Source organism: Choloepus didactylus, chromosome 8 (assembly GCF_015220235.1).
Source record: "Choloepus didactylus isolate mChoDid1 chromosome 8, mChoDid1.pri, whole genome shotgun sequence".
NCBI lineage: Eukaryota > Metazoa > Chordata > Mammalia > Pilosa > Megalonychidae > Choloepus > Choloepus didactylus.
The window spans coordinates 89,565,294-89,593,119 of NC_051314.1; the positions used below are offsets into that span (position 1 = coordinate 89,565,294).

General features: G+C 38.5%; 1 protein-coding gene across 3 annotated transcripts in view; it reads right to left on the reverse strand.

Moving 5' to 3' along the window:
• Positions 1-27,826, reverse strand: part of PCED1B (PC-esterase domain containing 1B) — a 266,494-nt gene that overhangs the window by 221,898 nt on the left and 16,770 nt on the right. For all 3 annotated transcript variants that reach the window (XM_037845903.1, XM_037845900.1, XM_037845901.1), the window contains exon 2: positions 17,168-17,252. The gene's annotated coding sequence lies outside the window, so the exon portion shown is untranslated. The remainder of the gene's footprint in view (positions 1-17,167; positions 17,253-27,826) is intronic.

Here is a 27,826-nt window from a genome sequence, read left to right on the forward strand (position 1 = left end):
GAAATTTAATCAAGACTAAGAAAAAGAATTTTAATCTTTAAAAGGAAGATATTTCTGGAATTACAACAATATACTTGGACTAACACAAATCAAGAAAGAATGTTAGTAATCAAAACTTTCAGAGCTCAAAATCTATGAAAAGTTCTTCAGAATATTAAGCGTTGTCAAAAGAAGTGCAAGACTCTGTAAGCCAGGTGAATAAAGCCATGCTATATACCTTACTTCAGTTAGGAAATTTCTTAACTTCATTCACTCATTAATCCATTTGTTTATCAATTGTTCTGAGAGACTCATGGTCAAACTCCCCTTTAAAGCCTGGCGCTCATTACTAACACACATAACCCAATGAATGATTATCATTCTGCCTGTGAAAAACAACAGGGTTAATAAAACAGCACCAGTCATGGCATTAAAGTGTACATAAACATTTCATGAGGACATTAACATTATTTCAACAGATAGAACTTGTGATGCCTCTAAAATTCCTTGAAGAAACTCTTGGTGTCCAAATGAGAGGGCTGTGCTCATTGAACCCATCTCAAATGAGTTGAGAGAATTCCAACTGAGTCATATAGAGCTCATCACTCTGTCCATGGGTAGTTAATAAAAGTGTGCACACCACCTTCTTTTTTTGAAATGGTTTCCAGTTGTACCTCAAGAGTTTGGCTATAGCTCTGCCCCCTGAAAAGTGCCATGTGGGGATCCATATTGTCACAGACATTAGAGGAGGGGCTAGGGTTAAAGAGGGAAGAAACCACAGTAGCAGGTCAGAATGGAGTGTAGATACCACATGAAGGTAGCTTAATATTTTGTTGGGCAGAGAATAAAGGAGCAGTAGAAGAAGCTTTTAACTGATCTCTAATTCTGTGTGTCTGAAATTCCACCACCCTTATTATAAAGATTCAAAATTAGGCCTAATCCAGAGAAAGGAGTTACCCTTGATTTTGGCAAGGTCCTAAAACCATTATCCATTTATTAATTTATACAAACAATTATTGACAACCTTTGTACAAGGCTTTCTTACATACCCTTTTTATATACTTAGATAAACTGGTAACAACACTTTATATCTAGACCACAGTGAATTAGACTAGAATTTACTAAATTTGCAATATTTATTCTTTATCATTTTTGAAAAAGATATCAACTTTGGAGTGATCCAAACAAAAGCTATATCCTTAATTTGCACATAATCTGATGAAATGCAAATACAATTTAAGTTAAACAGATCTAGTTTTTACTTTACCTCCCTGAAAGAATTGGGTTCCCAAATTCTTGGGTTCCCAAACTTTCTTCCCATTTGTATTTCCACATGTTACTCAACTTGCTTAATGAATGGACATCAGGAAACTTAAAAGCAGAAGCTCTTAAAAATGTGCTGTGTCTTGGAGAAGGTGATAGCAATGGGAAGCCAGATGCTGGCATTGCAGATCATCAGTAAACCCTTAAAAGCTTAATCCTGAGGCCAGTGCTTTGGTAGCAGCCCTGGTAATAGGGTCTCCAAACCTGCACCAGCTGGAGAGCCAGAGATGGTGCCAGCAACCTTAAGGCTTACGGGATAGGAACATTTTCTTTTTCTTGAGAAAATTCTGCAAGTCAAGCATAGGAGTAGCAGCAAGGCGGACCTTTAATCTCCTAACCAGGGCAACATAATTTTGAACTAGAATCGATCTGTGTGCATAGTGCTATCAGCCAGACAGATCTGTTCTCAAGAGTAATGCTCTCTGTCTCTTGCCCAGTCAGCTAAGGCGACAGACCTTAGCTGTGGCAGGCCAGATTGTAATTAGCTGAAAAGCTTCTGCCTGGATTTCAAACACATCTGCTTTTAAATCATAAGCTAGACTTGGAGGCAGAGGGCCTGAGTTTGAATCTAATCGCCACCATTTAGAACTGTATGGCTTTCCATAAGTCACCTAACCTATCCGGGCCTCAGTTTTCTCTTGTGTCAAATGAGGAGATTAACATCCAACTCTCAGGATAAAACGGTAAAATATAAGCCCCTATTATAATGTGGGGAATAGCATGCATTCAAGAAAGCAGGCTGACTCTGAATTTTCTTAGCTGCCCTCTCTCGATCTGCATGCCTTTCTGTTTATTATGGCTCGGTGTCTCTCCCTGTCCCCAGCGAGTAATAAATTATCTATGCCCGAAATTAAGACTTTTTTCCCTTTCTTAAGTGGAATCACGGGAGGAAGAGAGAATTATGCGAACATAAAAAGACCTTCTCCAACGTGCTTCTCTAAATAAAATATGTGAGTCTCAAAATCACATTCTTCAAAACAAACTCACATTGCTGGCCTCTCTTTGGGAATATGTATTTCTGTGCACACGTGTCCCACAAATTTCTGATGGAAACAAAAAGGCTGTTCAAATTTGGTAAAAGTTGATTGTCTTATAATTAAAAGTTGATTGTCTTATAATTAAGCTGCATCTTTCTCCTCCCATTTTTTTGTTTTGTTTTGTTTTTTTTGGGGGGGAGGAGAACATGATAAAGCAGTAACTATTACCAGCATAAAATAGTACAGTAAAAAAGCATAAAAGCATAAAATTCAGACCTAGGCAAGCCTCTATCATTTCTAAATTTGGGATAATAATGCCTAATCATATCATGGTTGTGAGGATTATAAGTGAAAATGTAAGTTGCCTAACACAGTGCTTAATATCTATGTACCAAGTATTTTTTCTATTAGGTATTGAACACATTCAATATAAGTTGGTTATTTCTATTCCTGGTCTGTGATTCCTACATTCAGAGATTTCTCTGTATTCTGAATTCCCACAGCCTTCACTCATACCACATATTATGTCCTGATTTGTATTATAGGAATTGAGTGTATATCCTTGTTCCGGTTTGCTAATGCTGCCAGAATGCAAAACACCAGAAATGGATTGACTTTTGTAAAGGGGGTTTACTTGGTTACACAGTTACAGTCTTAAGGCCATACAGTGTCCAAGGTAAGGCATCTACAATAGGGTACCTTCACTGGAGAAAGGCCATTGGCATCCGGAAAACCTCTGTTAGCTGGGAAGGCAAGTGGCTGGTATCTGCTTGCTCTCAGTGTGTGTTTCAAAATGGCATTCTCCAAAACATCTCTGTGTCAGCTTCCTGGGGCAAACTCTGGGCTAGTACTTCCAAAGCATCAGCAAAACTCTGCTTTCAACTGCCATCTTCAAATGTCTCTGTAAGTTGCAGCTCCTCTCCAAAATGTCACTCTCAGTTGCTCTGAAGTCCCTCTGTTTGTGAGCTCTTTTATAGGACTTCAGTGAACAAATCAAGACACACTCCGAGTGGGCAGGGCCACATTTCTAAGGAAACATTCAATCAAGAGGCCACACCCTAATCAAAGGTGTCACTGACAGTTGGGTGAGTCCTGTCTCCATGGAAATACTCATTCGGAAGATTCCAACGTAATCAACACTAATACGTCTGCCCCTACAAGAATGCATTAAAGAATATGGCTTTTTCTGGGGGATATAATATATGCAAACAGGCACAGTCCTCTCCCCTACTCCTTTGAGATAGGAACTCGATCTGATTCATCTTAGTACAGCCCAGAAGTCTAACCCAGTGCCCAACATCCATTTGTGGAAAAAGATAAGACACCCTATATACTTGGGAGGATTGTGTGTGATTTTTAAAGAAATCTAATTCTAGTAGCCAGTTTTTGATAGTAGGCTGTGTAAAGGTGTGGCACATTGAATTGTGTACCCCGGGTTGGACATGTTCTTGGTCTTGGTCCATATTCTGGTGGATGTGGACCCATTGTAAATAAGATCTCTTCAAGATGTTACTTCAGTTAAAGTATGACCACACTGAATCTGTTTGGGCTTTAACCTGGCTTACTAGAGTCCTTTATAGGCAGAGTGAAAGTCAAATGGAGAGAGAAGCCACAGGGACCAGCCAGAAGTGGGAAGTCAACAGAACTGGGAAGAGAAAGGAGAGGATGTTGCCATGTGCATTGCCATGTGATAAAAAGCCATGGACCAAGGACTGCCAGCAGCTGGCCCCAGAATGCCACTGTCTTCAGGAAGAAAGCATTGCCATGCTGATGCCTCAGTTTTGGACTTCTCCTAGTCTTATAACTATGAGCCAATAAATTCCCATTGTATAACCCAACCCATCACATGATATTTGTATTAGCAGCTGGGGAACTAAAACAGCTGGGAAACTACCAAGAATGGAGGAATATTAGTTAAGAGGATGAGAAGGAAAATTCCATCTGCTTTTGCAGGACAGCAGTATGTACAAGGCTTACGTGCATCCCCGGGGGCAGATCAATGATTATCTCTTACATGCCCAAGAAGTTGTTACTGCAAGCTTCAGGCTGAGGTTGTTTACTGCAGAAATGGAACTTTAGTCTACTAGTTAGTTGAAGGAATGAGCACTTGAATAATTCTCACACTCCCTGAAGCCCAGGGGAGAATTGGGGAGTGTCTTTTAAAGGGCATAAGAGAATGGCAGGAATTATGTATATCATGAACATTTACAAATAATACAGCTTTATGAAATTTTTGTTAAGGATTTAAATATTGGAAGGCATTATGGCAAAATAATGCACCTTGAAAGCAGCTTTCCTATGAAGAAAACTCAAATTTCTATTCACTAAGGTCCAACATATATGTTGTGATTAAAATCACAAATGAAATTCAGCTAAAATCACTGTTTTGTTAAATAGAAACAGCAAGGGAAATAGTGAGTGAAAACAGTTGTTCCATTTTCTGCACTAAAGGAATGAAATATGGAAGGATATATTTTCCTCTGAGACAGAAGCCTAATGAAGTATAGTGAAATTTGCTTAGACATGATCTCTTTTTGAAATGGAACTTAGAGCAAAAAAAAAAAAAATTCTATAGCATTGTTTTTAGACTTTAAACAATCAAGGCTCTGTATCTGAAAGGCATTAGGAAATTAGGAAATGAGGAACTTTTCAGTGGATGGGGTGGAACCCCCTGAAGCAAGTTTGGCAGGAATGTCCCTTGCGTAATAGACAAGCACTGTGTCTAATAATTCCAGGTTTTATGCTGTGCTTGGTGCAGTGTTGGCCATATAACAAGTGTTAAATAAAATATTAGCAACATGTGACATGGGGAGCCTGCATCTCCCATTCTTGCTGCTAAACCCACATACCAGATGGTAACACACCCATAATCAACTGCAGAGCTGGTGTGGGCTGGGGCTGGCACAACAAGCTGAGTCAGGCCAGATGCATTCTCTCCTGGCCCTCTCAGGGAGGAGCTGGGTGACCTCCACAAACAATTAGGGTGCTGCTGGTGCTTTGAAGAGCTCATAGAGCTCTTAGAGTTTAAACATAGGTGCAAAATTACATCTAAGCAGCTACCTTTACCACCAGGAGAAGGGGCTTTCTAATAAGACCTGCAAATAAACTGGGACACCTCAGCAAAAATAGAGAGACACTTGAAAAGAATTAGTTCTTTTAAAAAAAAATCTAATGAGCATCTATTTCTTTTGAGAGTCAGTGAAAACCATGGAGATGTTCCTTCTATCATAAAATGCATAAATGCATAAAATGCATGAGTGCGTACATGTATAAACACATTGAACGCATTCTGAAGCATTTTAAAGGCAGTCTTTCATAACGCTCTTTCATACAGATGTTGGTTTCCCCTGGAGCATGAGCTCCTCCAGGGCAGAGTGATGTCTTCTTTTTTGTGTCCTTGTTCTGGGCACAGACCCTTGATACATGTGACTAAAACAATGTCCCTGGGCTTTCATCAGGACAATCCAGATGTTAAATGGACTCTTCAGTTCTACCCAAAATTAACTTTTTAAAAAATCAGATTACTTCTAAAGCAATTGAATTCAGTAGGAGGAGAAATGTATTCCTCTTTGAAGAACTTCAAACAATACCAGCATTTTTTTTCATGCTGCATATGGTTTTTGAACTGAAGAGCTCAAACTTTTGGTGCTGTGACCTCATGTTCCCCTGCATCTATGGCTTGGGAAATCTAACTTCATATTGCATACAACTCTGCTATGTGTCAGTTATGGACTAAGCCGAGAAAGGCCTGATCAATAATCGCCAAAAGAAAAGGCCAGTTTTGTCCAAAAACAAACATCATGTTTTTGAGATCAAAGCAGCAAAGCAGCTTCTCAGGAGAGCCTCATTAACAGTTCACTGATTATGCTCCCGAATGGTGACAAAGATGGCTCTACAAACATTTCTCATTTGAACTTCAAGGTGAGCCCACTTTTCTCGTACCTAAAGTCTCTACCACATAGCTAAGTATGTAATGGGATAACTTTGTATCTTAAGTGTTCTGTCTCTCCAACAATATTCTAAAGTCCTTGTGCAGGAGAAATGCTACCAGATTTCTTCAGTATAGTTGGGCCAGATCCCATGCTGGACAAATCGTCCTTGACAACCACAAACTATCATCAGAAACGTCCTGGGTGGGATATGCTTGTGATCCACAATAACTGATAATTGATTGGCTGAGTGGCTATTGAGTAAAAAATAGTTTATTGAAGTGGGTTTTATCACAACCATTTTACTCTCCTCTTCATTGATAACCATGTCTACAAAGTTCACTTTACAACCTCTAAACGCAAGGTTTTTATTTTTAACCTCAAAGTGCGGATAGAAGGAGTGATTGATGGCTATCCTCTGGATTAGTGATTTAGATGAGGGACTGTCCACGCATTTACCCCCTCTGTTTATCTACTTTTCAGCTCAAAAGAGCCCGTAACAATGTTTCATTTAGAGGTAATACCACCTATTCTGGTTCGCTAGTGCTGCCATCATGCAAAATACCAGAAATGGATTGGCTTTTATAAAGGGGGTTTATTTGTTTACAAATTTACAGTCTGAAGGCCATGAAAATGTCCAAATTACGGCATCAGCACAAGTATACCTTCACCAAAGGAAGTCTGGAAAACCTCTATTCGCTGGGAAGGCACGTGGCTGGCCTCTGCTGATCACGGGTTGTGTTCCAGCTCCTCTCTCAGCTCCTGTGCATTCTTCAAAATGTTGCTCTTGGGGCATTTTGTCCTCTCTTAGCTTCCCTGGAGCAAACTCTGGGCTAGTATCTCTGAAGTGTTAGCAAAAGTCTGCTTTCAATGGCTGTCTCCAAAATGTCTCTCTCAGCTGCTCTGAGGTCTTTCTGTTTGTTCTGTTTGTTCTTTTATAGGACTCCAGTGAACTAATCAAGACCCACCCTGAATGGGCGGGGTCCATAGCTCCATGGAAATAATTCAGTCAAAACGTTTTACCCACAGTGGACTGAGTCACATCTCCATGAACACTCAAAGGACTCGAACCTAATCAACGCTAACATGCCTGCCCCCACAAGATTGCATTAAAGAACATGGCATTTTGGGGGACATAATACATCCAAACCAACACACCACCAGAGGAATGGGAAAAGCAAGAGCACTCCTGAATGACTTTGGCCATTAACAAACATCCTCTAAGCTATCTACTTAGGACAGTTCTTACGTGGGAAAATAGAGTCTCAATTTTATTAGGTAGACAAATCACAGAAGGATTGGATACACTCCACAAATTTCAACATGTTTTAGAATCATAGAGATCATGAAGTTCAGTGATTGTCTTCCTTAGTTGTGTGCCAGAATCACCTGCGGTGCATTAAAAAATATTGATGCATGAATCCCACCCCCTGAGATTCTGATTTAACTGGCCTGAGTGGGCATCAGTATCTTCAAAAAAGTTTTTTCAGGAAATTCTAATATGTGATGAGAGTTGAGAATTATGGATGTACCTCATACCTCTCCCTGCTACCACCCCCCATTCACAGAGAGAGAAAGGGAAATGATTTGCTGAAAGTGACTCAGAGACTGGTAGAAGAAGAAAGTAAACAGGGATCTTTCAATCTTAAACCTTGTAGTCTTTCCACTGCCTGACACTTCCTTTTACAGTATTCTGTCTCCAATACTGTTCTTTAGAAAGTAACAAATCATAAGTAAATAAAATACCATCAGCTGGGTGATTTTTATTCAACCTAGGTTGATTTCAAATTGAGTTTAAAGGCAAGCTGAAAAGTTTTAGTTTTCAATATCTTAATCAAGATTAGTTCAACAGATGAAACAATTATACCTGTTGTCAGGAATCTGCCAAAGGAAGTCAAACAAAGCCTGTGTATGCCCTGAAATATTATACACTCCTAAAATTAAATAGATTAATCTGAGGCATGAAGTTTAAAGAAGTGATGAAATAACAGGAGTGGCCTGTAATGAATGCTTGTGTCAGAATGATTCTGAAGATGATTCCATTCTGCAATAAAATCAAGTAATGGAAACTTAAAATGAAAATGGCCAATAAATATATGAAAAGATGCTCAGTCTCACCAGTGGTTAGGAAAATGGAAATGAAACTACAATTAGATTTTTTTTATATTTATCAGATTAGGAAAAAGTATCAAAATTGATAACATCCAGGCCTCGCAAAGATGCAGGGAAAAGGGCAATCTGATGTACAGTTGAGAAATGTGATATCCCTGACATATCTGAACAACAGGAATTGGTGGAGTAAAGAAGACCCTGGAAGAGGAAGTCATTGGGAAAGATCTGTTGTTCCTCATCAGTCCCAAGTCTGTGTGACTGCAGCGTCTGAGCCTTCATTCCCCAGCTCTACTTCCTTTCATCTCTCAGGCACGGCATCCATTTCAGATAATTGGCTCTATCCTTGCCAGGGCCACTGCTGGCTCTGGTGGCATGTTGGTCCATGTGCCACCTCCTCTGCATGGTCATTGGAGGGAGAAGCCACCTGCTGCCACCTGGTGAAAGCTGGTCTGTCTGCTCAGGCTGGCATAAGGGCCATGGTGGTGCCCTCCCTAGTGCCTTAACCTTGATCCATTGCACCCTCCCCCTCTTCTGGGAAAATATCAGAACCTCAAAAAGGTTGCCTCAATTTACCCTCTTTAATTTGGGCCCTGAGGGCTACTATCTAGCAATTCCCTCTGTGTCCCATACAGAAAAGGAGAGAAGAGCCTCCTTCCCCCAGTGGCAAGGTATCTGCTGCCCCTGTCCCACAGGGCTGACCTGGAAGGCCCATGGAGATGGGCATGGATGATAGCAGCCCAGACTCACATCTATCCCTCTATTCCATGAGCCACAAGCTTCTCAGAAGCTCCACTTACAAAAATCCTGGAAGAGGATTCTGACTGGCCTGTTTTGGATCATGTGACCATTCCTGACGACTGGTGTAGGTTTTGTTACCAGAAAAGGGGGTAAATGTCTCCAAGGTTCATCCATGTTGTTACATGTATCAAGATTTCATTCCTTTTTACAGCTGAATATATGGTATGTGTATACCATATTTTGTTTATCTATTCATCAGTTGATGGACATGGGTTGCTTCCATCTTTTTGGCAATTGTGAATAATATCGCTATGAACATCAGTGTACAAATATTTGTTTGAGTCCTGGCTTTCAATTCTTCTAGGTATTTAACTACTAGTCGGATTGCTGGGTCATATGGTAGTTCTATACTTAGCTTTCTGAGAAACTGCCAAATAGCCTTCCACAGCAGCTGTACCACTTTACATTGCCACCAGCAATGAATGAGTGTTCCTATTTCTCTGCATCCTCTCTAACATTTGCTATTTTCCATTTTTTAAATAACAGCCATTCTAATGGGTGTGAAATGGTATCTCATTGTGGTTTTGATTTGCATTTCCCTGATGGCTAATGATGTTGAGCATCTTTTCATGTGCTTTCCAGCCACTTGCATATCTTCTTTGGAGAGATGTTTATTCAAGTCTTTTTCTCATTTTAAAATTGGATTGTTTGCCTTCTGTTGTTAAATTGAAGGATTTCTTTATATATTCTGGATATTAAATACACAGTTTCCAAATATTTTCTCCCATTGTGTAGGTTGTCATTTTACTTTCATGAAAAAGTCCTTTGAGTTTCTTATTCTGATTAGGTCCCATTTATCTATTTGTTTTCTTTGTTGCTTGCGCTTTGGGTATAATATCTAAGAAACCATTGCCTAATACAAGGTCCTGAAAATACTTCCCTATGTTTTCGTCTAGTAGTTTGATAGTCCTAGTTCTTATTTTTCGGTCTCTGCTCCATTTTGAATTGATTTTTGTATAAGGTGTAAGGTAAGAGTCCTTCTTTCTTTCTTTCTTTTTTTTTTTTTTTGCAAATGGAGATCCAGTTTTCCCAGCATCATTGAGTGGCTTTTGCCACCTTGTCAAAAATCAATTGGCCATAGATGTGATGGTTGATTTCTGAGCTCTCAAGTTGATTCCATTAATTTATGTGTTTGTCCCTGTGCCAGCACCATGCTGTTTTGATTACTGTGGTTTTGTAATAAGCTTTAAGATCAGGAAGTATAAGTCCTCCAACTTCATTTTTATTTTTGAAGATGGCTTTAGCTATGCAGAGCTCCCAACCTTTCCATATAAATTTGATGATTTGGCTTTTTCTTTTCTGCAAAGAAGGTTGTTGGAATTTTGATTGGGATTGCATTGGATCTATAAATTGCTTTGGGTAGGACTGGCATCTTAATGATATTTTGTCTTCCAAACCATGAACATGGAATGTCCTTCCATTTATTTAGATCTTCTTTAATTTCTTTTAGCAATGTTTTGTAGTTTTCTGTGTATAAGTCCTTTACACCTTGGTTGGATTTATTGCTAGATATTTCATTATTTTAGCTGCTATTATGAACAGAATTTTTTTCTTGATTTCTTCTTCCAATTGTTCACTGCTTGTGCACAGAAATGCTACTGATTTGGGGGTGTTGATCTTGTACCTCACTACTTTGTTAAATTCATTTATTAGCTCTAGGAGCTTTTTTTGTGGATTTTTTCAGGATTTTCTATATATAGGATCATAGCTTCTGAAAATAGGGGAAGTTTTACTTCTTCCTTTCTAATTTGGATGGCATTTATTTCTTCTTCTTCCCTAATTTCTCTGGCAAGAACTTCCAGTACAATGTTGAATAACATGGTGACAGTAGGCATCCTTGTCTTGTTCCTGATCTTACAGGTAAAGTTTTCAGCCTTTGATCATTAGGTAGGATGTTAGACATGAGCTTCTCACATATACCCTTTATTATGTTGAAGAAGTTTCTTTCTATTCCTAGTGTTTAAGTGTTTTTTTTATGAAAGGGTACTGGATTTTGTCAAATGCCTTTTCTGCATCAATTGAGATGACCATGTGTTTTTTTCCTGTTCATTCTGTTAACGTTGTGTATTAAATTAATTGATTTTCTTATGTTGAACCAATGTTGCATACCAGGGATAAATCCATTGATCATGGTGTATAATTCTTTTAATGTGCTGTTGGATTCAGTTTGCTAGCATTTTGTTGAGGACTTTTGCATCTATATTCATAGGAGATATTGGTCTGTAGTTTTCTTGTGGTAAGTGGTGTTACATATTAAACGATACAGTACAATAATACTAGCATTTATAATTACCCAGATGGTCACCTTTACCACAGGCCTTATTTCTTTATGCCACTTTGAATCACTGTCTGCTGTCCTTTCCTTTCAGTCTGAAGAACTCCCTTTAGCACTGCTTCTAGGGTGGGTCTAGTGGTGATGAGCTTCCTCAAAACTTTTGTTGATCTGAGAATGTCTTAATCTCTCCTGCATTTTTGAAAGATAGTCCCACTGGATATAAAATTCTTGACTGACAGTTGTTTTCTTTCAACACTTTAAGGATTTCAAACCACTGCCTTCTTGCCTGCATGGTTTCTGATAAGAAACTGACAGTCTAATTGGGACTTTCCTGTATATAACACATTGCTTTTCTCTTGAAGCTTTCAGAACTCTCTCCTTGTCTTTTGCATTTGATGGTGTGATCAGTATATGACGGGGTGTGTTTTTCTTCATGTTTATCCTGCTTGGCGTTCTCTGGGCTTCTTGGATGTGACTATTCACATCTTTTGCTAAGTTTGGGGAGTTCTCTTTCATTTCTTTGAATATTTCTTCTACCCCTGTCTCTTTCTTCTTTTTCTGGGACTCCAATAATGTGTATGTTGGTGCACTTGATGGTGTCCTGGAGATGTCAGGGTAATTTTGCTTTTAATATTTTTTTCTTTCTGCTCCTCAGCCTGACTCATTTTAAGTGTCTTGTCTTCAGGTTCACCGGTTCTTTCTTCTGCCAGTTCCAATCTGCTCTTGAAACCCTCTTGAGAATTTTTCATTTCAGTTATTATGGTCTTAAACTCCAGTAGTTTTGTTTGATTCCTTTCAAAAATTTCTATCTCTGTACTAAGATCCTCATATTGCTCATTCATTGTTTTCCTAATATCCTTTAGTTCCTTCTCTGTAACTTCCTTCATTTCCTTGAGCATTTTTAAGATCATTTTTGAAAAGCTTTGCTTGGTACGTCCACATTCTTGTCTTCTTCATTGGTGTCTTCTAGATTTTTATCTTTTTCCTTTGGATGAACCATCATTTCCTGTTTCTTTGCCTTGAACTCTTTTGCTACACACTGAACATTTTAATATTTTAAAATGTTAACACTGGGATTTACTCCCTAGGATGTCTGTTTGCTGGTTTTGTAACCAACTGGTGATAAGACAAGAGATTTTCTTGAACTTTAGCCCCCCTATCAGGAAGGCCCGCCCAAGGCGAATGCTGTGTGCAGTATTTCCAAGCCTCTGTCTTGTCCTGGGATTTTGCTTGTTAGTTGTTTTGGAGTTCCCCTATTTACAGGAGTTTCATTTCCCCTTTGTTTCCCAGGAGACAGATCTCCCTCTCCTGGGTGTTTGAAGCTGGGCAGGCCTTTGTCCCAGACTGCTTGCCTCCATAGTTTTTTATTCTCCTTTTGTTGTCTCAAGCTGCTTTTGCCTGGAGGCAAATTCTGGGAGGAGGGCATACTGGAGGGATTTTCCCAAGCCAGTCTTCCCCAGGCAGGAATCCACAGACTGGTTACAAAGTGTCCTGGGGAGGGAATCAGGAAGGGTGTCAAGAGCTTCTCCAATGGCTCTCCAAAGCTGGGCTTTCCTGGCCTGCCCAGCAAATGCAGCCCTTCAGCTGACTGTCCCCTGCAGCCAGGAGGAAGCTCAGTGTCTATAAGTCTCTACTACCACTGCCCCTTCTCAGGAGGGTTGAAACAATGGCTGCCCTCAAAACCAGGCACTCAGCGATCCATAAATTCAGTAATCAAAAGCCATGATCAGTGATCAGCCATGTCCACCCTTGTTCTTGGGGAAGAGGATCTTTATGTCCCTTTCTGTCACCAGCAAGCTAGCCAGGGGCTGGACTCCACGCGAGAGTGGACGATGGGCACTGGTAGCTGCCATGCTGAGAAGGCGGAGAGAGCAATTTACTGTTGTTTACAGTAAATTCATCAGCGTCTTCCTCCCACTCTTCCTTTTCCCTGAATGTTGTACAGTGTTCTTCTGGACTCCAGAGTTACAAAATCATTGATTCATACACTTCCTGGCTGTTTAATAGTTGTTTTGGTGGAAGGACTGAGTCCTGGAGCTCCCTACTCTGCCATCTTCCCACAATGGAAATTAGATTTTAACTTTTTAACCATATTTTTGTCTTTATCTTATTGGTCATAATTTTAATTAAGTATTTATTGTATGGTCATTTGATTATTGTCTTTCTGTCCAAGCATAATGTAAGAGGGCAGGAACCATGAGCATTTTTATGCACCGTGATATCCTCAGCACCTTGAATACCCCTGACATACAGCTGACATCCAACACATCATGTGAAGGATTGGATGATGAATCAACTTAACCTTGATGCCAGATTCAATGTAAGTCAGGACCAAATGATTCTTATGAAGTTAGTTAAAGGATACAAGTTAAGAAACACTGACGGAAAGAAAAAGAAGGTGAGATGAATGCCTAGAATTAGAAGATCCAATTAGCCTCATCGTTCATGGCCTTACAGGGAATACACAGAAGAGAGTCATGGTAGTGACAAAGAACAAGTGCTAATGAGATAAACATCAAAACCTTAAGATGGTCATAAGAGATTAAATGTTCAAAGTTCTAGCTAATTCTGAACAGAAAAATTTGACATTTCTATTATTCGAAGCACAGACTCAAGCTTAAGAAGTTTGCCACCTATCCCTATATTTCTTATTTGACTCAATTTTAAAATGGAAACATCATGAAGCCAGACATTCAGATGGATCTCTTAATAGATCTGCTCAATGGAACAACATCCTAATGAAAATCACACCGCTTGGGACTTTTCTGACTGCACATGTTCTTGCCCTGTGTACACTGTAATAAAATACAACTGTCTGAGTTTCTGTTAATGAAGTCTCACTGCCTCCTGTGACCAGGACTTCCTGTGCCTGAAGCCAAGGCCAGGTCATCGAGATGGTGGGAGGAGAGTCAGCTGCTGGAACCCCAGTGGCCACGGGGGTTGGCCTCGCCCGTACGGGTCCTTAACACGGAGGGAGAACCAGTGTGGGGGAGAAGTTGCCTCCGAGGGAAGGCTGCAGGCCCTGAGGTGTGTATGCCAAGATGGAGAAGAGCAATTCCACCTGGGATCAGAGGCAGTGACTGAGAAACAAAAAAGAGGTTGGAGGAAAAGAAAAGGAACATACTCTGACAGGATGGATTGTTTTTTCTTTTAAATTCTTTCTAGGAAAGGTGGGGAACTTGGGAGGAGGGAACCAGGGAATTGAGGCTGATGGGTGCCCTACAAGATATGAGAAACTTCTGTGAGATCAGAGGGTGGGGCTGTCCCAGAGAACTGAGGAGAGGCCCCTCGCAGAGCCAACCTGAGAGGCTGGCCCAGAAGGGAAGGGCACCGAGTGACCTGTGTCAAGTCCCTGCAGGAGGCTCTGGGTCCTGAGGGGACAGTCAGTGCCAGCCCTTGTGGGTTCACAGCCAGTGTCTGCTGATGCTTCTCCAGGGATTAACCTTACTCTGAACCCCAGTTAAGTGGGCTGGACACAGGGAGCCTGTGGCTGCCGAGAAGTGCTCACTTCTCCATTCACACCCACTTTTCTTCCCACAAGGCAGCTCACACCTTCTGTTAAGGAATCTTCAACACAAGATTACCTAGCAGCTAATTATTTAACTCTATAAATGGGAAAAAAGTATGCAGTCAGGAGAAATGTAAGGAAGTTTCTGCTAAAACAGTTCTTCACTTTAGAAAGAGAAAGTGGAGAATCGCTTCTATTTTCATTATAAAATGGTCTTTTTGGACTCTTATGGCAAAGCAGAAAGAATACTAGACTAAGAATCAAAACATTTACCTTCTAGCAATGGATCTGACACACACTGGCTCGGTGACTCTGGGTGGGTTGTGTACTCTCTTGTCCTGTCTCCCCTACTGTTAAATGATGAAAGGGTATTTAAATTCTCTTCCAGATTTGATTTTCTAACATTCATAGTTTTTCAATTAAAAACTATAAAACCTGTTAACTGCATCACTAGACAGTTTTTCTATTCTTTATCGAAAGGTGTAGAAAGTATTTCCCAAACAGGAATGAAAAGGCTATGAGATTGTACTTTGTCATATTAAGCATCAATTCATGTGTATTCATTCTTTTAAAAGACATCCGCACTTTCAATCATTCTCTCAATTACTAGTTCTCCACTTGCTCTTTCCTCTGTGACTTTTACTCTTCCAGAAGCAGTTTTAAAACTGCTTACTAGAACCTTTTTAAAAGAGGCAGATGTTTTCCCCACTATAAGACAGCCAAGATTTAATGAATGGCTATTTGGAGCAAAGCACTATAGGACAAATCTTAAAAATCAATTTTGAGCAGTGGTCTCCACTCCTTTTGGATATAATCAATGCATCTAATCATATAACAATTTCCAATACAGTTTATTTTCCTTTTTCATTCCCTGGTCCTCATTACCCAGGCCTTAGTCCTCTAAATGATCTTCCACCCATCAAGCCTCTCCCCACTGTTTCTGCATGCCCAGTACTTCTCACTTTTCCCCCCTAAAATAATCTTCCACGTTCCAATGTCTATAACTGACTGCAGGATAAAGTCCAAGACCTTAATCCCACCCTCGGGCCCTTCTCCACTGATCCATGTGCAACTGAGCACCCACAGCCACCTTTACTCGCTTACCTGGCCTCCTTTCAGCCTCTTCTAGGCACGACTCAGACCCCTCACACTTCACTCATGCTTCTCACTTACTTGAAACATCTTCCTCCCTTCTCTCTGTCAATCCAAATCCTACTGATCTTTCAAAACACAGCTGAGATCCCCCTCATCTCTAGAGCTTTCCCTGAAATCGGCATCCTACAGGGCACACTCCCTACTTTGTACGGTCTACTGCCTGGCACAGCAAAAGAAATGCTAAGAAGGTAGACTCAGAGCTATTTTCCTAGTGGGATCAGGATTTCCTTAGCAGAGCTGAGCCCACCTTAAGCGAGCATAAGCTTAAGGTTATCCTAAAACAGAGTCAGATGAGACAGGAGTCAAAGTACAAAGGTGGGGCCCTGACTACTCTTGATAAAACAGGACTGGAGAGGTTCAGGGTAAGCTGGCTTCGAGTGAGAAAGGGATAACCAGAGCAAGGGGCAGAGACAATGGGTCTGGGATTGGTGGCAGAAGCCAAACTTCACCAGGTTTTGTCTCCTGAGACCCTTCTTTTGTGTCCTTCTACCTTCTACCACCACCTGCCCCATACAAATCCTTTTAGTGCAATTAGAGGGGGACTGGTAAAAGTTGACTTCCCAAAGGCCCTTGAGGCCTAGGTGCCTGGATTTTTTCTCTCCGGCACCTAAAACAATTTCCCCTCAATCCTTGTCCTTGTAGGCACCCAATGAATGGGGACAAAGTGAACTTTTGAATCAAGTGTGAGCAAGGTCTCTGCAAGCAGATGTTTGGCTGAGGCCTGACACCCATGGCACTCAGATGATGACTCACCTGAGGTGATTATGAAATGATTACATGGTTAACTAACATTTACTGAGCCCTTATTATGTGGCAGGTATTGTTCTAAGCACTCTTCATTCATTAAAACATTTAATGCTCACAAAAATTCTGTAAGGTGATTACCATTATTGTCCCCATTTTACAACCGAGAAAACCTTTGTGTCAGGTTAGCTGCCATTCCCCAGGTCACACAGCTAGTGAGTGGCAGGACCGAGTTCTGAGCTCAGAGCTTATGTTCTTACCCACCACAATAGATGCCCAATAACTCTTGTTTTCCTTTTGCTTTAATTTAGGTGGAAGAGGCTTAACTGGACCTTCTTTACCATGAGGCCAGAGAAGACAAACTCACACGATGTTTGCTCCCTGCAGGTCTTCAACACTCCACTGTCTTCTCTTCTTCCGGGCTCCTCCGGGATCTTAGGGCCTCTCATTACCTGAAATGTGAAAATGGAAAAATGGAATTGTTTAATTATTCATTTTCCATCATCCTTAATGAGGGATTAACTGCTGTGGGAAACAAAAGGAAATAGTCTGACCTTCCAGCTGTCAGGAAGTGATAATTAACTAATGTCTCAAGTCAGTTTCGTTGGACAAATGAAAGGGTTTTACTGATCTTGATGCAAATAACCTATCATCAGGATCACGAACCAAAGTCACATAATGGAGCAATGACAGTGAGAAAACAAACACGAGCTATAAATGTCTGCTTAGTTGTGTTCACAGATGCTCTTCAGGGGTTTCCAAAGTGCCTTTGACTTACCCACCATCTTAGGGTATTGTGGGTGGGTAGAGAAAGGGTTGGAGGGCTGTGGCTTGCAGGGAGGATGGAGAGGGGAGGCTGAATGCATGGGGATGGGAGTCAATTCTGTCTCAGATGCGTTGGAGCATCAGGAAAGTAGATAGAGGCTAACTTGGAGACCTGTTAGTCACAGCTTCAGGACCAACTGGTTAGTTCTTCATTACTTGGTTTGACCAAAAGTTCCTGTGGGAATGATTCATGGAGCCATTCTGTTGCACGGCAGGAAACACAGCCTTCTAATCTAGACCTTCGCTATTAAAAAGGTCATAAATAACTGTGAATTAATGCTGTTGTGGAACTCGTGCCTTCATCGTGGCTTCTGGCAGAGCAGATGGGAGCCACGTTCCAGTTGTTGCTACGGTGCTCATCTTTTCCTTAGCATTTAATGAGCACAGCATGGTAGGAGCCACACAGATGACACAATAGCATCATTCTGTCCCATTCTCAGACAGGGTAACATTTTTCAAAGGGCCCTTGAGCCTTGGAACCCTCCACAGACAGATACTGCACGATGTATAAATATATATCCCACCAAATTATGGCAAAATGAGTCACTATTAATAACTCAAAGAGCCATGGGGATTCAGGCAGTCCAATTCCTCTGCCAAAAGTTCAGAATGTTTGCTCAGTACTTTGATTTTTTTTTTAAACTATGTTCTTGGTTTGCTTCAGTACATTTCCTATTTAGATACTCCACTGAGTTATGTGTCAAACTTTATCTGTGACCTTACTAGGACATACCAGAGTATGAAGGACAGGAATGGGAGGGCTTTAAAGCTACTGAGCTTTAAAAATGATGCATGCCTAGAAAACATTTTTCATTCCTCACTGGCATACCAACCATCACCTTTGCCATATATGCAGAAATTGCTAAAGAGAAAGTAAGGAAATGTCCCAAGTTACTTATATTGATCATATTGTATTATTAACTATTTCTTGACCATTTTCTTTTTCTATTGACATATTGACAGTATTCTCTATGTCATTTTTATGCTTCATACCAACCCTATGGAGGAGTAGGTGTTTTTCCCATCTCACAAACAAAGGCTCAGAGGTTAAGCAACTGGCCCAAGCCGACATGCAAGTGGCTTTCAGGGCTGGAATTCAAAGCCAAGGTTCTTTAGCTTGAGCCATATGAAACTGTCAAGAGTCCCACATTTCTGAATAAAACTTGCAGCTTTATGGTTCAACTTAATACTATAATGTGCTGACCTTGAAAGGAAACCCAGAAAATTGACCCCCGACATCATCCTTGCAGATTAGCAGCATTTTGCTGCCAGTTGGGAAATTATATAATATAGTACTGGGAGTGAGGGATTAGGGGAATTGTAATATAATCTATTATATTTGCACCAATTATTATTATTATTACAAGTAAAGACAAGATATGAAACTGCACTAACAATGGCAACATTCTCTGATGCATTTCATCTGAAAATCTCCATGTGTAATCATGCCCACCAGACTTTTCCAAGCTTTGAAATTTCTATTATTTAAAAGGTAATAAATGTGATTTGACAGATCATGTGTTTTAATGAGCAGGTAGTCTATACGTCTACAGCATGGATATATCAAAAGGATAATTTGTAAAGAGCAATTCAGTTTCTTGGGAATTACCTGGGGCAAAAATCTTAATGCTTTAGATAGAGTTATTGTGTATGACAAATTAGTTCTACAAGAGTTATTCTCTTAGAAATAACCCATAAGAACCCCAAATCTCCCTTTTAACTTCCTCAAATCTTTCTTTTAATTCATAGTTTAATACCTTGACATAATTAGAATGGAAAAGATTAAGGCCACTAGTGGTGGTTGTATTTAACACATAATTTCTACTGAACAGTGGCTTATTAAGTGTGTATTTGGGAAGATGTGGTGTCACAAGTTTGGGTCAAGAAATAGATAATCATAAAGGGTCAGTGAGATTTTGGGCATGAGAGGTATCTACTTTTACTGAAGGGGAAACTGAAGCACAAGGAAGACAAATAATCGACAGTGCCATTCAAGTCACTGGTGACATGACAGTGAGTAGCACCAGTTTTCCTGACTCCTGGGCCAGCGTTTCCCACCCCAAGATCAAAGCTTGGGCCCAAGTAATGTTTTGTTCCTTAGTATCGACATTTTCTTTTCCTTGAAATCATCTGGAATAAATCATAAAAGATGTGTCCAGCAAACTGACACATTAAAGTGAACCAAATATCCTATATGGTTATATTTAAGATGGGGCAGAGTAAACGAGATTCTTCAGATTTGTTGAAACAAAATAATTTTAGTTTTTCAAGTCAACTCTTACTTTAAGACATAGGAAAGAAGATGTGGATTTATCACCTTAATCCAAGGTCTGATTAACTTTTCTCAGGTACAGAAAAAATTTCTTTTCTGTCTTTTCTGGACTTTATGTTTACCTCCTGTGTGGAATACACCAGATTTGAGGACTGCAGGTGACTCAAGTTTCCAGCTCAGCATTATGAATATGTATCTGAATCAAGGTAAAGTTAATGATAGTTTCGCCATATTACTTGGTGATCAAACAAACAACAGTGCGTTAAATGGAAGAATTACTAATATCTTTTTTGGTCCAACAATTAACATATAGAAGAAAGAAAAAAAAATCCTCCTTGTTAGAAGGATGGATAATTCAGCTGGTTTCTACATTAACAATGACTAATTCTGTACAAATTGGAATGTTCAGAAAATAAATCAGAATATTGTAACAGAAAAGGTCAGTACATAATACAGTAGTGAACAAAGCAAAAGATGCCCAAAGTTCATTTTCTTTTATTTCTGTATATACCTTTTGATCATTCTGAATATTACTCTTAACTTTAATGATAGAGAGGAGGGAAATAAAATGTATATGACTGTCAGAATAAGGAGTCTTCTATGCATGAAAATAATTTTTCAAAAACAGTGTTTATGAATAGTCCTGGATTCAAAAATTTCATATTCATAGTCCCCCTTTGGCCTTAGACCAAATCAGTGAGAAGGACCCCTTTCAGAGTAAGTAGTTAACCATGGGCAGTGTAACCCTTTGGAGACACCAGGCTTATATACCTATCCCTGCATTAACGCAAATGTGCTGCATGGCTGCTGCATCTTCATTGGTGGAAAGGCAGCTTTTGTGACTGGTGTGTAATGGATATGAACCTGAGGAATTGTGGGTTGATGCCAGTGCCTGGATGGAATGGGATGTTGTATTGGCTCAGAAAGTTCCTTTTGATTGTCGTTATTGGGTCCTTGAATCACCATTTTATGAATGTGACTTGCCCACCTCTGAGTCTTTTTTTCCTGGGCTAACCAAAGGCTAATACTGCTTCCCTGTCTTCCACTTGCTCTTTAAACAATTTGAGCAGAGCCCAGAGAAGATCAAGGGAACACGGAAGTCCAGAGGAATGACAAAACGGAAAAGGACAGTTTCAAAAGGACTTTATCTGAATATCAGTCCCAGAAACTCTCACACTATTCAAGAGAGGCAGAGAGAGATTATCCATTCAAAAGACATTTACGGACTGCTATAAACGTGTGACACTATACTAAGGTGCTAAGTAGACAAAGATAGTGGAGACATAATCCCTATTTTCTAAGCACTTAAAATCTGATAGAAGAGTTTATATACTATGTGTAAGTGTGTGGAGTATTGGGGAACAAGGAAAGGTTTACATGTAATTTCAAGTAGTCCTTTCAGACAGGATAAGTGGTTAGCTACTGAGATGATATATGGTGCTCTGGGACAACTCCTCTTACAACATATTCCAACAGATGCCAAAAATGATATAGTGCATTGTCATTCCTTTGTGTCTAATGTTGCCTTCTTATTGCTGTACCTTTTCTAAATTGTTGCTGGAAAACTCAGCAAACTAAGTACAGTTGATCCTCACTGTTCATGAATTCCATATTTGAGAATTCACCTGTTCATTAATATTTATTTGCAACCCCCAAATCAAAACTTGCAATGCTTTCATGGTCATTCATGAACATGCACAGAGCAGCAAACCATTTGAGTCATCTGACATGCACATTCCCAGCAGAGGTGGAACAAGGTGATGCTCTGCCTTTTTGTTTTAGCTCTCACACTATATTTTAGTGCCAGTTTTTGCATTTTTGTGCTTTTATGACTTAGTTGTTTCAGATGTTCCCCAAGCATGATGCTGAAGTGCTGTCTAGGGTTCCTAAGTACAAGAAGTCTGTGATGAGCCTTATGGAAAAAATTTGTGTGTTAGATAAGCTTCTCTCAGGCATGAGTTATAGTGTGTGGGCTGTGAGTTCAATGTTAATGAATCAACAATATATATTAAATAAGGTGTCTTTAAATAGAAACACACATAAAACAAGGTCATGTATTAATTGGTTGATGAAAATGTTGTGACCAGAGGCTCACAAGAACCTAACCCTGTATTTTCCCTAGGAGCAACAGTTTGGTATCTGTTCATCCAGTGTTTGTGGTCACTTTATAGAACATAACTACCACAAAAAAAACAAGAACAACAGTACTTGATAATATGAAAGTTTTTCAGGTAACTTTCTTCCCTGACAGGAGAGAGAAGAGCTCAAGACCAAGCACTGGTTATCCAAGGGAGGAGAAAAACATGTTAGTCAGAGATTGTTGGTTGCTAGGAATCAAGTAAAATCTCACTCGGATTAAATTAAAAAGAGGAGTTAACTGTCAAGATAAAGCTGGCAATGTTATGGTCATCCACAAGCAGGAAACAAAGTCCAGCTAGACTTCACAGAGACCAAAGCCAGGAATGAGAAAGTCAGAACCTCCAGTCACTCAGTCTCTGTTCCCTGACTCTGGTTCTCTGTCTTTTTTCTAACTCTTCTCTTCTGACTTTTCTCTTTGCCCTTTTGAGCCTGGCTAATTTCTTCTCTCCATAGCCTTTGGCTTCCTCAGTTTATTTATAATTTTGCTCTCAAATAACTTGGATTGTTCTTGGCTTTGGCTTGTACTGGTGCCAACCTCAGCCCTCACTGGAAAGTCCTCTCAGTTTCAGACCACAACCACTGGCTGTAGTAACTTGGCTCAAATTCACACACGAGTCTGAGTGTTGTTGTTCTTGAGTCTACCTCTGGTCTACTCAGGGTGGGGCAAGGTGGCCTTTCCTTCCCAGCAGTGACTGTGAACAGCAGTAATTCTCAGAGACAGGAGCCGGGTGTGGGTGTGTTTGTGTGTAGATATCCCAAAGCGTGTTGACTATTTCTTTCTCACAGTGTGATTTGGGACAAACCTTACTTGGAGAGCGTAAGGCCCTTGTTTGCTATGGCACAAAACCGAGCAGGATAGTGTTTGGAGCATGAAAAGTTGGTTTCTGGTTCTCTGTGCTTTTTCCTTTCCCTCTACTACAAATGTAACAAAAAAACAAACTGCCAATCTAATAGAGGCACAGTTGTCACTGTGAATGCTAAGAGAATTTTTGGGTGAACTGATAAAACAGAACTAGGGACTGAGGTACTTTTCATTCATTCATTCATCCGTTATTCATTCATTCATTCAGTTAGCTTTAATAAGCCCCTATTCTGTGCCTTGTGCTACATGAGTAGAAGAGGCTTATGTACTCCAAAAGTTTATTCTATCAATCACTCTTTGGGGTATGTGTTGGTTTTCCAGTGAACCACAATCTAGATTTCACCACTGAGAAGTTCTCAAAATACTGTTGGAATCTATTGTACCTAAAAATTTCTAAAAGCAGAGTATTCATAAATTTAGATTTATAAACAATGATAGTTTCTGGCTCTAAAACTAAATTCAGTCCAGTGCCTGGAAACAAAAACCAAGCAGAAGGCCTAAAATAAACATAATATTATCAGCCTCCCCCTCCTTTCCCATCTTATGAGTAGCTTCAGTATGAGCTTTCAGCTGTGAGGGAACTCACTGTGTTTGCTACAGACAGATGTTCATATGTGTTCCAATTTTAATTAATCTAGTGATAAGGAACTAAAAGAGAAGGAAGAAGGTGATCATTTGAGAAGTATAATTCAATTGTGTATTTTAAGGGGTATATCTTCTAAAGGCTCATGTATCTTTAAAGACTTATGAGTTGTTTTAGGTATTTTTAGTTGATAAAGATAGTTGGAAGACTGAACTAGGAGCCAGGTGCTTTGAGTTCAAGTCCTGACTCTGCCGATGTAAGGTGTGTAAACACGGGTAAGTCTCTTGCCTTCTGTGAGCTTATGTTTCCTTGTCTTTTTTGAGTATTCCATCAAGGCATTAAGAGGATCAACTGAGAGGCTGAATGTTAATACTCTTTGAAAACTGAAAACTATCATTCAACAAGTGTTTGAATTTGACTGAGTAAATTCAGTATTTATTGAAGAATCACTATTTTTAACTAACCTCACCACTGAAGTTGTCTCACACAAACACACCTGTCTCTTATTGGTAATTATTTAATCAAATATTCCATCTAGCATACTCACCTTCCATAGAGGTTGTGTTTATTTTCTTTAAAAAATCATATTTTAAATATGAGCTAATTAAAGCATTCATTAAAAAGCAAATAACTCTGCAAAGCAGAAATTTATTAAAGCAAATAATATCTGAATACCCTTTTACAGAAAAGTCTGATTTTTAAAACATTGGGTTCTTTTAAAGCAAAGGATAGATTTTGTTATTGAACCTAATCCACAGACTTACTGAAGCTAGTCTCTGTTTATCCAAGATATTGTACTAGGTACTATACAGGGTGACAAGGTATTAAAAAAAAAAAAACAAACTGTCCTTGCCCTCAATGAGTTTATAATTATTGGAAAGGACAAAATACAGGGAAAGTTAAATAAATATAAATGTATTAATTGGCACAACTGTACACATTACATTAGTATCTATTAATATATATACAATATATATTATTATATTATATAATATATATTAATATATTGACAGAGGAGATAAACAATCCTTTAATCCTAAAAATAAAGCAACATCAATTTTAAAAAGGAACAGATCATAGAAACTAAACTTAGCCTTATTACCTCAAATAATGCTTATTTTACTGAGTTATGTTTATCCAGTATATTGTCTACATAGCAGGGACAATAAGATGTTCCTAAAATTCTAAAATTTGATTAATGATGGGCCATGATGCTGTAAAGAAATGGGTTTTCCAGGAGTTTGGAAAGTTGAAGCATAGATATACTGCTCAGGAATGCTGAGGCACCGACTCTCCCACCTGATCGCACCCCATCCCCGCCTGATGAGAATGGGTCTTGCTGAGATAAAATATGGTTCAAACACAAGAGAGTCTAATTATTGTAAAAATTCTCTTAAATTGAGTCAATAAGTATAGAGATGTTTGTATAAATTCTTCCTGAATAGTTATGTAAGCCATAAGTACAAAGGGCCTGGGGTAGAGCTGGAAACTAAGCTTTTCAGACTTTCTGACCCACAGATGAGCCAACAATAGGAATTTATGAACAAGGATTTAAAAATGCCTATGATTACTATGATAAAGAATACAGTAAAATTATGGACAAAATACATAAAAGGATGATAAATTTCCCTGCAGAATTGGAATCTATAAAAAAAAACAACAGATATTCTAGAACTTAAAATTAAATATCTGAAATTAGGTACCCAAATGGATAAGATTTACAGCAAATTGGACACAGAATAACCAGTGAATAATGAAGTGGAGCAGTGAGTTGGAAACCAGGTCATAGAAAATATCTACGCTGAAGCACAAAGCAAAAAAAAAAAAAAAAACAAAATGAGTGAAAACAACAGCAAGAACATGATACATGAGGGGCATTTAATGTGTATATAATTGGAGTTCCAAAAGTAGAGGAGAGAGAGAATAGATGAGGAGCAACGTTCAAAGAGATTATGGGCAAGAAATTTCCAAAGACATCAACCCATAGATTCAAGAAGCTCTGTGATCCCAAAGAAGGATGAACATAAACAAACCTGCAGATAAGCACAGCATAATCAAACTGCAGAAAACCAAAGATAAAGAAATAAATGATAAAAGCAGCCAGTGGAATAAAATACATTATCTTTAAAGAAGCAACAGTTAGATTTACAGTTGACTTAATAGAAATGATAGGTACCAGAAGACAATGGAATGACTACTTTAAATGTGTAAAGAAAATAACTGCTGACCCACAGCTATATTCTGCAGAAACATCCTTCAAAAATGAAGGTGGAATAAAGAAAGACATTTTCTGACAAATAAAAATTGATAAAATTTTTTGCCAGCATACTTGCACTAAAAGAAAATTAAAGGTTCCTCTTTGAATTCTTGGACTTGGGCTTCCAGTTGGTATTTGCTTCTGAAATTGTTTTAACATATTTAATGAAAATATTAAATATTTAGTTTCAAAAAAAAAAAAAAAAAAACCCACAAAAACTAAAGGGAATTCTTCAGGAGAAAGAAAATAATCCCAGTCAGAAATGTGGAAATGCATGAGGGAATAAAGAACATTGGGAAGGGTAAATATATGGCATTTATTAATTACTATTGACTGTATAAAACAAAAACTGTAATATCTTGTGTAGTGTAAAATGTATGTACAACCAAAATGCATGGCAAGAACACAAAAAGTAAGAGGACGGGTAAACAGTTTAAACAGCGGTGGTGATGAATACACAACTACGTGATGATACTGTGAGCCACTGGTTGTATACTTTGGATAGATTGTATGGTACATGAATATATCTCAATAAAATTGCTTAAAAGAAGGAAAAAGGTGTAAGGGTCTAATAGTATAAGGGAAGTGGTAAAAGTAATAATTTGCATAATTCTGTCATAAATCAAGGATATATATTGTAGTCTCTAGAAGAGCCACTAGAGGTTAATGAAAAAATGTATAACTTGAAAGTTATTAAAATGAAAACACCTAATAAAAAGTTTTGAACAATCTAAAAGGTCAAAAAAGAGGAAAATGGAGCTTAAAACAAATGAATATAAATGACCATAAAACAAAAAAGCCTAATGGAAAATGAAAAATAAAGATGGTAGATATAAACCCAATTATAACAGTGATTACATCAATTGTGAATGAACTAAACTCGAAGTAAAAGACTAAGATTGTCAGATTGGATAATAAAACTGAACTATATGCTTTAAATATAATGACTCATCAATATTGAAGTGAAAGCATAGACAAATATACCATGCAAACACCAAACCAAAAAAAAAAAAAAAAAAAAAGCTCATGTAGCTATAATAATACCAGACAATGTGAAAAATTTTAAGGGAAGAAACATTATTAGACATAGACACAGGTCATAATTATAAAGGTGTAAATCCAATAAGAAGATATTACAATCCTAAATCTCTATTCATCCAATAACCTAGTTTCAAAGTAAATTATGCAAAAATGGACAGAACTAAAAGGAAAATGGACAAATAAATAATCACAGTTGGAGTTATTAACATCTCTCTCTCAATAGCTAGAAGAATGAGTAAAAAAAACCCACAACAATCCAGTAAAAATATGGAAGATACAAATAGCACAATTAATAAATATGATCTAATTGATACATATATAAAATTGCACCTAGTAAGGATCAGTTCATATTAATTTGAGCATACACAGAACATTTACTGATATCAACCATATGCTCTAACATAAAGAAAGCCTCAACAATTTCAAAATATGAAATCTTTCAGAATGTTATTTTCTGATCACCATGAAATTAAGCTAGAGATCAATAACAAAAATAGAAAAAAAACCCAACTGCCTAAAAATTAAATGACACGCTCTAAATAATCCATGGGACAGAGAAAAAACCGAACAGAAATTAGAAAATATTTTCAACTGAATAATAAAAATACATGTCAAAGCACATGGAAAAAGTCTAAAATGGTTAGAAAGTCTAAATGTAGAAGGAAATATTTAGCCTTAAATGCATATATTGGAAAAGAATAAAGGAAAAAACTCAATTATTTAAGCTTTTATGTCAAGAAGCCAGAAAAAAGAACAGCAAATCAAGCCTAAGGAAAGAAATAATAAAGATAAAAGCAGAAATCAAGAAAACGGAAAACAAGCATATAATAGAGAAAATAAACCAAGGCAAAAATTGGTTCTACAAAAAGATTAATAAAATTGGTTTTAAAAAGTTAAGACTGATTAATAAAAAAAAGTATAGAAAACACAAATTAGCAAAAACTGCAGTGAAAAGGGGGACATCATTGTAGATCACACAAACATCAAAAAGATAGTAAAAGTATACTAAAAACACCTTTATGCTGGTAAATGTGATGATTTTGATGA